Below are 14,205 nucleotides of genomic sequence, written 5' to 3' on the forward strand. Positions count from 1 at the left end.
AAAGACACATAGAACAACGGAACCAAACTGATGGTTCAGAAACAGACCCTCACAGGTATGGTCAAATGATTTTTGACTAGTCTGTCTAAACCACACAGCTTGGGTAGAACAGTCCATTCAAAAAATTGGTGCTGAAAGAACTGGATATCCATAGTTGAAAGAAAGAAAGAGGACCTCTATCTCACACCTTATCCAAAAATTAACTCAAAATGGATCAAAAACCTAAAAATAAAAGCAAGAACCATAAAACTTCTAGAAGAAATTATTGGAAAATATATCTTCAAGACCTGGTGGTAGGTGTTGGATTATTAACAGAGATAAGAGAAGAACTGAGATGGACTACTTATGTTTAATGTATGTAGATGTTTTAATTAGCTTTACTGTAAAAGTGTGGAAATGTATGGAGTGGATGGTAACAAATAGTGATAACAGCTAGTTTATAAATGGGGATGTGGCTGAAAAACAGTAGTCTAGGTATATAAATGCCAATTGACAGAATGCTAGAGAATAACCTAGGAACTGAATAGCACAGTAAACCAAGACGTGAGTGAGAATTGTGGTTGATGGTACAGATGTAATATTGTCCTATGCGAGCTAGAGCAAATGTACATCACTACTGCAGGGTGTTGGGAATGTGGAGAGGTATGGAAAAAATACAATTGGAATGACCTATGGACTGTGGTTAGCAGTAATAATATAATATTCTTGCATCTATGCAAAAGATGTACTGTGTCGATAATGACGCAATATGGAAAATTGAGCCAAATGTACACTGTGGATGTGGTAAAAATCAGGTGATATTATATTATTTGTAACAAATGTTTTACCACAGTGTGGTGTGTTGATAGAGAGGTGTTGTTTGGGAATTCTGCACATAGGCATGATTGTTTTATAAGCTTACAATCTCTGTCATAAAAAATATATTTAAAAAATAATAATAGGGTGGGTTGGGGGAAAACACACCAAATGTAAGATAGGGACTATGATTAGTAGTAAGATTTAGACAATATTCTTTCATAATTTGTAACAAAGTTCTCATGACAATGCAAGGTGTTGGTGGAGGATAGATGTATGGGACTCCTGTACGATATTATGCATTCATGCTTTGTAGGTTCACAACTTTTACTATACACTTAATTGTTTATGTATGTTCATATATAAATGATATAAAGATAATAATAATAGGGTGGGTTGGGGGAAAAATACTTTGTTTAGTAGTAATATTTTGAAAATGCTCTTTAATCATTAGTTTAAAAGGTTTAACAACAATGCAAGGTATTGGAGGTAGGGTGAGTTATGAGAGTCCTGTATGATGCTATATATGTTTGTTCTGTAAGTTCACAACTATTACCATACACTTATTGTTTATGTATGAGTGATATACTTTAATAATTTTTTAAAAGTCATTCATTTATAGATACTCTATGAGTCATACTTTCTTAGTGCTGAAATAAAAGTTTTATTTAAAAATGTAAAAATCATGATTCCTTTAGGAGATAAAAATGCAGCACTTCTCATTCCCCACCCAATCTCCCAATCCATATCAGGATTCAAAGCAGTATTTGTTGGTATTTGGAGTCAGTATGACCAGTACGCTTGAATCACCTGGGGTCATCTTTAAAACTGTAGATCTTCCAGATCTACTAAACCAGAATTTCTGAGGGTGGGGTCTAGGAATGATTTTTTAAAATGCTCCCCAGCAAACTGATTTTATAGAAGAGTTCGAGAGCCATTGATTTAAAGAATAAACAATATGTAAACTTGTGTGCTTTCATTTTAAAGTAAAATAAAGTGTACATTAAAACAATTTAGGAAGTCCAGTCAAATGCCATAATGGTCTGTAAGGTAATCTAAAACTGCTGATATGCTTGACAAAGCATTAAACACTCTTTTTTCCTGCCTTAAAATTATCTTTTCCATCATGTATATTAACTGTTGATGGAAACACATATAAAGTGTTCCAATATCAAAACCAACGACAACCCAGGTCCAGATGCATTTTAGCAGGGTTTCCTCATATCCAGCAAACATGGGTGGGTTTGCTAAGAGTCCTCTTAACAACTGTCACACCTTCTACACCAGTAATTTGCCCACACTTTCTGCTTCTTTTAAGCTTATGATGTCTCCACTAACAGTAACAGGTATAGACATATTTTCCTTAATCATTTTAATGGCATCATAATGGACTAGTTGTTTTTGTTTTTGTTTTTTTAGGTACCGGGGCTGGGGATTGAACCCAGGACCTCGTATGTGGGTAACTAGCACTCAACCCAACCACGGAGCCACAGTGGCAACCCTGAGATGGTTTTTTCGTTTGTTTTGCTTCTTTGTTTTTTTGTTTTTAGGAGGAACTGGGAACCAAACCTGGAACCTCCCATGTGGGAAGCAGGCACTCAATCACTTGAGCCACATCTGCTCCTTTTTTTTTTTTAAAGATTTATTTATTTATTTAATTTCCTCCCCTCCCCTGGTTGTCTGTTCTTGGTGTCTATTCGCTGCGTCTTGTTTCTTTGTCCGCTTCTGTTGTCATCAGCGGCACGGGAAGTGTGGGCGGCGCCTTTCCTGGGCAGGCTGCTCTTTCTTTTCACGCTGGGCGGCTTTCCTCACGGGTGCACTCCTTGCACGTGGGGCTCCCCCACGCGGGGACACCCCTGCGTGGCACTCCTTGCGCGCATCGGCACTGCGCATGGCCAGCTCCACACGGGTCAAGGAGGCCCGGGGTTTGAACCGCGGACCTCCCATATGGTAGACGGACGCCCTAACCACTGGGCCAAAGTCCATTTTCCCCCTTTTTTTTAATATATATATATTTTTAATTTATTGAAATATATCACTCATACATAAACAAACATAAACAAGTGTATAATAGTTGTGAACTTACAAACCAAACATATATAACATCAAACAAACATATATAACATCTCACCCTACCATCAATAACTTGCACAGTTTTTAAACTTTTTAACTAATGATTAAAGAGCATTGTCAAAATAATACTACTAAACAAAGTAGTTTTCCCCTAACCAATCTGATTGTTATTATCTTTATATCATTTATATATGAACATACATAAACAATTAAGTGTATAGTAAAAGTTGTCAACTTACAAAGCAAACATGCGTAATGTCATACAGGGGTCCCATACATCAATCCTCCACCAACACCTTGCATTGTCGTGAGACATTTGTTACAAATTATGAAAAAACACTGTCAAAATCTTACTACTAATCATAGTCCCTATCTTACATTGGGTGTGTTTTCCCCCCAACCCACCCTATTATTATTTTTTAAATATATTTTTTATGATAGAAGTTGTAAACTTACAAAACAATCACACACGTGCAGAATTCCCAAACAACATTCCTCTATCAATACACCACAGTGTGATGTGTCATTTGCTACAGATAGAATAATATCATCTGATTGTTACCATGTCCATAGTGTACATTTGGCTCACATTTTCCATACTGCCTCAGTATCAACACAGCACATCTTTTGCATAGATGAAAGAATATTATATTATTACTACTAACCACAGTCCATAGGTCACTCCAGCTGTATTTTTCCCCATGCTTCTCCACATTCCCATCACCCTGAAATAGTGATAAACATTTGTTCTAGCTAACAAAGGACATTCTTGCATCTGTACCATCAACCACAATTCTCACCCACCTCTTGGTTTACTGTGCTATCCAGTTCCTAGATTATTCTCAACCATTCTATTAATTGGCATTTACATAACTAGACTACCATTTTCAGTCACATCCCCATTTATAAACCACTCACTGTGTGTTACTTTCCACTCCATACACCTCCACAATTTTACAGTAAAGCCAATAAAAACTTCTACATACATTAAACATCAGTAGTCCACTCAGTTCTCTTTTCTCCTTTCAGAATCCACCACCTACCACCAGGTCTTGAAGATATTTTCCAATAATTTCTTCTAGAAGTTTTATGGTTCTTGCTTTTATTTTTAGTTTTTTTATTCATTTTGAGTTAATTTTTGGAAAAGGTGTGAGATAGGGGTCCTCTTTCCTTCTTTCAGCTATGGATGTCCAATTTTTTCAGCACCATTTGTTTAATGGATTGTTCTGCCCGAGCTGTGTGAGTTTGACAGGCTAGTCAAAAATCACTTGACCATACCTGTGAGGGTCTGTTTCTGAACCATAAATTTAGTTCCATTGGTCTATTGTGTCTGTCTTAGGCCAGTACCATGTTGTTTTTACCACTATAGGTAGGTATTATGATTTAAAGTCTGGAGATGAGGGTTCACTTTTCCTTTTTATGATGTTCCTGGCTATTCGGGACTCCTTACCCTTCCAAATAAATTTAATGGTCATGTTTTCAATTTTTTCATTAATACTGGTGTTATTTTTTATTGGGCTTTGCATGAAATCTGTATATCAATTTGAGTAGAATTGACATCTTAATGATATTTAGTCTTCCAATCCATGAGTATGGAATGTTCTTCCAGTTATTTAGGGCTTTTTTTATTTGTTTTAACACTGAGTTGCAGTTTTCTGAATACAAGCACTTTACATCATTGGTTAAGGTTTATTCCTGACTATTTGAGTTTTTTCTGTCATATTTTATTTTCACCACTCTTTTGACACTTTTACTTACTTTGCTGATATAATCTTCACTTCTAGACTCTCTTCTAGGTATGTCTCTCCTTTCTTTTCTTTTCAGGCTCTAGCACACCTTTAGTATTTCCTGAAATTCTGGTCGCTTTCTTAGAAATTCTCTCAGTTTCTGTTTATCTGTGAATATTCTAATTTTGCCCTCATTTTTGAAAGACAGTCTTGCTGAATGTAAGATTCTTGGCTGGAAGTTTTTCTGCTATAGTATCTTAAATATATCAGACCACTGTCTTCTTGCCTCCCTGATTTCTGGTGAGAAATCAGCAATGAATCTTATTGGATATCCCTTATATGTTATGCATTGCTTTTCTCTTGCTGTTCTCAGAATTGTCTGTCTTTGGCATTTGACATTCTGATGAGTATGTGTCTTAGAGTTGGTCTATTTGGATTTTTTTCGAATAGTACATTTTGCTTCTTGGACAGGCATATCTACGTCCTTCAGTAGGGTTGGGGAATTTTCTATCATTATTTCTTTAAATATTCCTTCCGCTCCTTTCCCCCTCTCCTCTCCATCTGGGACACCCATGACACGTATGTTTGCGTGTCTTTTTTTTTTTAATGTTACATTTTAAAAATATGAGGTTCCTATATACCACCCACCCCACGCATGCCACCCCTCCCCCATCAACAAACTCTTCCATTATTGTGGCACATCCACTGCACCTGGCAAATACATTCTGGAGAACCACTGCAGCACATGGACAGTGGTCCACATTGTAGTCCACACTCTCCCCCAGTCCACTCAGTGGGCCATGATGGGAACACACAATGTCCAGCATCCATCCCTGCAGCACCACCTAGGACAACTCCAAATCCTGAAAAAGTCCCCACGCCATATCTCTTCTTCCCTCTCCCTACCATCAGCAGCCACCATGACCACCCTCTGCACATCACTACTATAATTTCTTCCCTTACTAATCATAATAGTTCCCCAGGAGAACACCAGTAAGTCCACTCTAATGCATACTCTATTCCTCCATCTTGTGGACCTGGGATGGCTATGTCCAGACCCCCTCTACATCAAGAGGGTGTTTAGATTCCACATGGATGGTGGATGCAATTATCCTGCTCGCAGCTGTACGCACTCTTGGCTCCCTGGTGTGGTGGTTGACCCTCTTCACCTCCCTGTCAGCTGGCCAGGGTAAGTCCAAGAAACCAGAGGGTAGGAGCTGCAAGTCTGCTGAGGCCCAGGGCCTGGCCGTCACATGAACAGTTCAGAGATTCAGGTCTCCTGAGTATACACCAACCCAAATGCCAACCACGGATCTGATAAAAGTGACAGAAGAGGCATGTGTAGAAAGGTTATATCTGAGTCCAACTCCATCACACTCAGGAACATAAACTCCAAAGTAGGGCCAACTGACATGGCCCTGAACTCCAGAGCCATCTGCCTTGACCATAGAAACTGTGGGTCACTGCAGCCCTCAGGAGAAGCCAGCACCTGGGTTTCCATCTACCTTGGCTGTCTCTGGTACCCTGCTGAAGCATGTATAAGCATCATCCCCTGATGCACTCCCGACTCTTTTTTAGAGACACTTAGCCATATAAACTCACTTGTCCTTTCCATTTCCCCCTTTTTATCCAAAGTCAAAATGCAGTTTTTAACCCCTGATATTACATGTAGGCTGAGATATTCTGCCAGTCTGAGTTGACCTCTTTGTTCATGGTCTGCTTGTAGTTACATCTTCAGCTGGTGCTTGGTAGTAATCCCTTGGTGCCAGGGAGGCTCATCCCCAGGAGTCATGTCCCACACTGGGGGAAGGCAATGCATTTATATGCTGACTTCAGCTTAGAGAGTGGCCACATTTGTGCAACATGGAGGCTTTCAGGAGGTAACTCTTAGGCACCCCACAGCTATAGACCTAGTTCATATTTCAGGCACACAGGCTCATAATCAGAGTCATCAGTATCTAGGGCTCATCGTTGGACCATCCATCTTTATTGGTCTTTGCCATTGCACTTGGGGGATTGTTGTTGTTCCATTGGGGAATATGATAGAGTTCCCCTGGTCAAGAATTCAACACTCTCTCATCTGTTGTTTCCAACTGAAACCACTATGAAAATATCAAACCTTTCTATGTACCCTGTATACATGCCCTGAAGAACTCCCTCCCAACCATGTGCATCCCACCAATGACACCCCACACACGTGCTCCTCCCCTGCCATAGTTGAACCTCTCTGTAGTTCAAAACTTCTTCAAAAAGGAAGCCCAATATATTGCCAGGTTCCCTTAATAGAAAAATGGAATATAGTGATGGGTTTAAAGGTTAGATATAGAATACATAGAAATTTAGAAAATTAAATAAAGGAAAAATTAATTGGGGTATCAAAGAAGTGACAAAATGACATTTTGCCTTTCATCACTACTACAGGTGTTGCCCTGTATGAACAGTGGCAAGGCAATTTCTTCCATTTCTTTTTCAGTGTCTACCTCCTTTCTTTTTTTTTCTTTTTTTTTCTGATTATTTTATCTTTTTGTTGTTGTTGTTTCTTTTTTTGTCTTTATTTTTTTAATGTTACATTAAAAAATATGAGGTTCCCATATACTCCTCACCCCCCTCACCCCACTCCTCCCCCCATAACAACAACCTCCTCCATCATCATGAGACATTCATTGCACTTGGTGAATACATCTCAGAGCACTGCTGCACCTCATGGTCAATGGTCCACACCATAGCCCACACTCTCCCACAGTCCACCCAGTGAGCCATGGGAGGACATACAATGTCTGGTAACTATCCCTGCAGCACCACCCAGGACAACTCCAAGTCCCGAAAATGCCCCCACATCACATCTCTTCCTCCCACTCCCTACCCCCAGCAGCCACCATGGCCACTTTCTCCACACCAATGCCACATTTTCTTCAATTACTAATCACAATAGTTCATGAATAGAATATCAGTTAAGTCCCCTTTAATCCATACTCTATTCCTCCATCCTGTGGACCTTGGAATGGTTGTGTCCACTCCACATCTATATCAAGAATTGCTGGATGAAATTCTCCTGCTTTCAGTTGTAGGCACTCTTGGCTCCCTGGTGTGGTGGTTGACCTTCTTCACCTCCATGTTAGCTGACTGGGGTAAGTCCAATAAACCAGAGTGTAGGAGTTGCAAGTCTATTGAGGCTCAGGGCCTGGCTATCACATGGTCAGTCCAGAGATTCAGGTCCCCTGGGTATATATTAAACCCCAGCACCAACTACAGTTCCAGTAAAAGTAACAGGAGGGAATTAAGTTTCTCTTGACATAAGTTTTAGGTCACAGTAACTCACATACACAATATATGGTACTCCCACATATCCAACATCAAACTCTTTGTCCCTTCCCCAACAATGATCTTTTTACATGTTCATATTATATTTGCTGCAGCTAATGTACAGATATTGAAATGATAGCTTTCAAATATGGTTCCATTTAGGTTTACATTATGGTTTATATTTTAGACTATACAATTTTCTAAATTTTTAGTTATCTTATGTTTTATGTCATGGTTTACATTTTAGCCTATAGACTTTTATACATTTTTGGTGTAATTTAACATGACCTATATCCATCATGGCTTAATCTTGTGGAACACTTCCATTGCCCCACAATTACCCTGATTCCATGTATTCAACACATATTTCCCCCTCCCCTCAGGGCCCACCATGACAATCAATCTTCATTACTTGAGGGACCATATTCAGAGATACTTGCAAAAATGTTGATGGCTTCACATACTTGACTGCCCTAACCCATTGGGAGCCACCGATTCTCTCGAGATACAATTCCCTCTGTTTGAGAACATCAGTCCTCCCCAGGATGTGGGTATACCTTCACTCTCATTGTATGGGTCTCCACCCAATGATATAATCCACTATGACAAAATGAGCACTCATACAATCCCCAGAAGCTTGCCCTGTGTCAGATGCCCCCCCCTTAAGCATCCCAAACAGGCAACCTTCCATATTACATTCTCTAAAGAGTTTTCTCTGCACCACAATTTCAACCACATACCTGACCATCTCCCATGATTAAATGTTCCCCTCACCCTCTCCCCAATTTCTTGGGCAATCTGACCCATCCTCCCATCCCTAGTGCCCCTAAAGCCCACGCAGCCCCACCCTAAGTTATTCCTGTGCCTCCATTTTATCCCTTCCCTGTACAAATACTTACCTCCCGCTTATCATAGATTTCACCCAAGTAGCTGTCAGCTCACAACCTTCCTCCAACTACCTGAAAGTTTATCATCAGTCTCTAGTTTTCTGAGACATGTTGGTTTATTTATTTCATATCAGAGAGGTCATGTAGTATTTTTTCTTCAATGCCTGGGTTGCTTCACTCAACATAAGGTTCTCAAGATTCATCTATGTTATCCCATGTGTTTGTAGTGTATTTGTTCTTATAGCTGAGTAGTATTCCATTGTATGTATATACCACATTTTATTTATCCATTCATCCTTCATCTAGTTGTTGTTTTTGCGTGCTTGTTAAGTCTCCTCTTTGTCACTTTGTTCTTCTTATTCTATTTCCTTGTTGTTGGCTAAGTTCACCTGAAGGAAAATATTAGGGCCAGAGAAAGCAAAAGGAGTAAGAAAAGAAAATCAATAATAATAGTACTGATAGTAAATATAACAGAAGAACCATGTGAGATATAGGAGAACGGATATTAGACTCATGTAAGGTATGTAGAGTTATAACAGTAAGAAAAGTAGAGTACTGTAAAAATTTGAATATAGGGAGGAATACAGTGTGAATTAAAAGGCCTGTGTGTTCAGGAGAGAGGGAAAGAGAAAAGAGAGGACAATAATATAAAGAGTGAATATAAGGCAGAAAACAGAACAAAGATATTAGTAATAAAAAGTCAAAAAAAGTAGGGGGACAAACAAAGAGAGGTGTAATGTAAGAGAAACAATCAGTGATGGAGGATAGAAAGATGTAGAGGAAAGGGAATAGTGTTGGAGGCCAAAATCAATACACACAGAAAAGAGTAAATGGAGGATGAGGAAATACTGCAAATGTGAAGCTCTCCCTGCAGCACCTAATGTAAGAAGAATAAGAAAGCAGAGAAAGAAAGAGAAAAAAAAGGAACAGACAAAAAGGAGTGGGGAAGTAAGCAAGAAAAAGAGAAAGAAAGAAAAAAGAAAGAAAAAAGGACTTGGGGGGGGATAAAGAGGAAGGAAAAACAAGGAAAAACCAACCAAATACTAGGGAAAGTTTCAAGCAAGGAATCCTGTTTGTAGTTAAATAAAATGCTTAGGGATCTGACACTCCCCCTTTCTCCCTTCCTCACTTCCCTCTCTCCCAGGCAGCAGGAAAGCTGCCTGAGAGGTCCAGTAGGTGATTCAAGTGGGTCCTTGTTGAATCAGCTCTGCACAGAAAACAATGACTCTTAATTTCCAGAGAGAGAGTACCCACACCTCACCAGGAACCCCAAGTATGCTATTGGAGGCTTGGAAAGCACCTCCTACAGTCCCTCTCCTTTAGGTGTGCTATGAGAGGGCTTGTTGATTTTCTGACTCCACCTTCTCCCAGGCCAAGTTTCCTATTCCAGGGTATTTAGGTGAATCCGGCTTTTTCAGCAGATTCGTCACTCCTCTCTTCCCAGACTCTCCCCAAGCCAGCCGGTATTCTCCTCCAAGCACAAAAAAAGAAAAAAAGGGGGGGAAAACACCAGAAAATCGAACCCACACTAGCCAGGCCCCCCTACTGCACCCCCCCCCCCCCCCCACCGAATCCCTCCCACCCACGGAGTCAGTCCAAAACCGGAGGGCTAGGGCAATCCCGGACCTCCGGGAGCGCTGGACTTGGGAAAGGGAAGTCCCGGACTCTGCAGACCCAGGGCACGTAGGTCCATGGAACACAGGCTACGGGGACCCAGGGGACACGGACCTAGGGACCACGCATCCGGGGACCTCGGGACCCAGGAATACCACTGCACAACCGACAGTTCTCAGGAAACACCGTGGCCGCCAGCCCACAACTTCCAACCTCTGTACTTGTAAAATACAATTCTACCTTTAGCAAGCAGCACCTCCGCCACTCTCTCTCCAAATCGATGTCCACACACTCTCCACCCACAGCCCGCTCCGGCACGACTCCAACCCCACTTGCTGCCTCTTTGCAGGAGAGACCTCAAGGTGCACTCACTCAGACGCCATCTTGCCCCACCTCCCTGTTTGCACATCTTTTGCTGTCATTTAGTTCCCTGAGACCTTGTTCAATTTTTTCTATTCTTTTCTTCATCTGTCACATCTGCTCCTTGATGTCTTTCTTTAGCAATTCTTCCATGGGCTATAATCCAGGAAACTTCTCTTGCTTCGGCCTTTTGACAAAAATCTACAGTTCTTATTTTAATAGATACTGAAAATCTTGGGTTTACCACTTGATTTTTTTACTTGTTTCACCACGTCTTGAGCAAGTTCTGGCTTATTTATTAAGGAAGCCCCAAAACCTTCTGCCATTGCCCATCTCTGAGGGCAACCACTATCTATTCCATTCCCATAAGGACAGAATTATACGGGCAGCATCAGATAAAAGTCTTGCATCATTAGCAACAAACAGAACAAAGGGCAATCACCTTAGTTTGTGGTGAATTCACTGTCTCTGGCTTTTATACATTTGACGAGATAAGCAGCAACTGTCCTTCGTGTGTAACACAGATCACAACTGTATTTTTTTAACAAGTGTTCTGAAAGCCAACCTGTGAGCATATAAAAATTTCAGTCGAACCATTGGAGTACAGACTTTTACAAGCTGCCCAGAATGAACCATTACTATTAGGTCTTTCTTTTTTCTTGACATATTCCCTCTTCATGAATCCAGATTTGTTTCACATCTGTGAATGTGACCTTATTTGGAAAGAGGGTCTTTAAAGCACTATGCTGAGTTTTAAATTTTCTGATTCAAGGTATTTTTTTCCTATGTAAATGTTTGTTTAGAGATAGTTAATTAAAGTTGTGGGATTGTACTACAGTTTTCTTTGTTTTTTTCTGGTGGGAAAATTTTTTCAGTAAAATTGATTTGATTTTGAATTTTGTTTTCTTTAATAGCACTTTTATGTCAACTTGTCTGCTATGTTTTCTGTTTACTTTGTAGCATTTTCTTTTACTAGATCAGCAAGAGCAATTACATGCTCAAAGTGTTTTCACTTTGGCCTGTGTGAGCTCTTTCAGATTGGCTCCTATATCCCCTGGATATTCCCTCATGTTTTTGTTTTTGAGCGTTTCCTTACTTTCCTGGCTCATCTTGAATTTTCCATGCCCAATCCTAGAGTCAACCATTTTTTAAAAAACCAGAATCTGGGCTCTGGGTGTGCTCATTGCTGCTGGGGTGTCCATGGTTCTATGACCTTTCAGCAGCTAGAGCTAGGAAATATACATTTGTATAACTAACCCATATATACACACACGTGTATAATTGTTTCTGTATGTGTCTAGCTGTAAATGCATTAAACTACCCAAGATCATATTGATGTCTCTGGTGCTAATCCAATACCCCTGGGTTTATTTGCCTCCTCCACCTGCTAATTAGTAACTTCGTTTTCAGACAGTGAGAAACCTGGCTCTGATTATCTACCAGTTATCTCATTATTTGTTCAATCCTGTATATAAGTAAAGTTATTTTAGAAGTGTTTAGAAGTATCCCTATGAGAAACAAATTTGCTCTCTGAGTCAATGAATGAAAGGGCTGCTTGCTAATTATCACACTAAAATGGCATGTGATAAACTTTTCTGTGAAGCCCATGAGATTAACATATCAAGAGTTATAAGCTTACACACATGGTAGGAAGAAACGATGTTTGCAGTTGTAATAATGGCAAATGAGGTACCAGAATGGAGTGAAAGAAGCCAAGATCCACTACTGGTGAATGAGTTTGTCAGTGGCTTGCACTTTGCAAAGCCCTCCATGAGAAAAGAATGGTATTCCTGCAAGTAGCTGCACAGTACTGCTCTTAGACCTCTTAAACATCTCCCAGACCTCATGCATAGTGAGCCAATGGGAAGTTAGGGTCTTTGCAGACTTTTAAAGCTTTTCTGGAAGAAAAAAAAAATGGATACTTACAGGCTAGGGAACTCTGAGATGCTAGCTTGAATTCTCAAAAGCTTAGTAGCACTCATACACACCAGCCATGGGACAAGAATACTTTATGTAACAAAGGGGTTGTCTACTTATGAATAGGGGAGTATTAGTGCATCTAGCAGAGGAGTAGAAACTAGGCTTTGGGGGCCTGCCTGAGCCAAATGGGTCCATGGAAAGGTACAACTGTGTAAGTAGTGGTTGAAAATCTGGACAAAAGTTGGGAGCAGAGCAAACTGTTGGATAATATAATATGAAAAGCTTTGATTATATAGGCATTGATTATATCGAGAAACAAACAATGGCCCCCCAAGGTACTGTCTCAGTTTATTTGCTCGGGAAGAGCTTTCCAGTTTTGGGAGCAGGAAGACTTTGTTCTGCTACATTTGTCTCTAGGATTTGGGGTACTGAAGTCCTCTGTTTAGAAATGATAGTATCTAAGAAGAAGAAAAGAACCAATGAAGACATTTGCCCGAGCTCACATCTCCTAACTCACTTTACTTTTTCCAGGAGACAATAGGTCCAGCAGCAGCTGCATTTTTTGTTTTCACATTTAAAGTTTCTAGAACACTTTGGGTACATTCTTCAACTTTTGGCTCTCTCCAGCACTGCTCAAGTAAACCACCATCTGAAATTGAGATGAAACGGTAGAGGCTGACAGGAGCCAGTAGCCAAGAGCAGGAAGAGACGACTTTCATTTCATAAGCTTAACAGCTTCTCCTAGAATCTGAGCCCAGTTCTCACTCAAGCTATCTCTCTGCCATAAGAAACCCCCTTCCTGAACTTCCTCAATTTCTAGCCATTGCGTTCTCACTGACCCCGCTGCATCTTCATGGGCTCTTTTTCATCTATACTGCCTTCTTTGCCTTCTCTGCTCTCATAGGTCCTAACAGTGTTGCAGGCTTCTGGATCCTCTCTATACGCCCAGCATTCATACACACACCCCCATAAAATTTCTATTTATTTAATGAGAGAATTCAGGGCCTGGGAAATCCTCTCACCATGTTCCACACCTATTTCATAGTGTGGAGAATGGGGCCAGGGACAGTAAGGAACAGATTCTCTCCCTTCCTCCTCCCCTCCTTTAAATAACTGACCCTGCCTTTAAATAACTCAGCCCCTTTCCAAATCCTTCCACTTGGCCAATTTTCATGGTCCCTCCACTGAGCTCATATTTTCAAGTGGCAATAAACTTTGCCCCACTAAGAACTCATCTCCTGCCTGTTAGTTATCTTTTCATGTTCTGAAAGATCCTGCCACTAAAACTCAAGGTATGTTTTAAGAAATACCCATTTGATATTCATCAGAGCGCACACACAGCCAGGACACCAAGCTTCTGTGCCCAGGGCATCAGTGTATTAGGGCTCTGCCCCCCAGATAACTGGCATTGGAAAATATTAAAACCTCATAGCTTATGGAATATGTGCAAAAGTTGACACATACTCATTGCTACTTTCAAAGCTGGAAGGAGACTTGAAAGTCCTCAGCTTGGGAGTTACTTAGGT

General features: G+C 40.5%; 1 pseudogene; it reads right to left on the reverse strand.

Annotated features, from left to right (window-relative positions):
- Positions 1-1,821: 1,821 nt before the first annotated feature.
- On the reverse strand, positions 1,822-11,093 carry LOC131275825 (tRNA-dihydrouridine(20a/20b) synthase [NAD(P)+]-like; annotated as a pseudogene).
- Between the last annotated feature and the right edge of the window lie 3,112 nt (positions 11,094-14,205).

This window comes from Dasypus novemcinctus, chromosome 24, assembly GCF_030445035.2.
Source record: "Dasypus novemcinctus isolate mDasNov1 chromosome 24, mDasNov1.1.hap2, whole genome shotgun sequence".
NCBI lineage: Eukaryota > Metazoa > Chordata > Mammalia > Cingulata > Dasypodidae > Dasypus > Dasypus novemcinctus.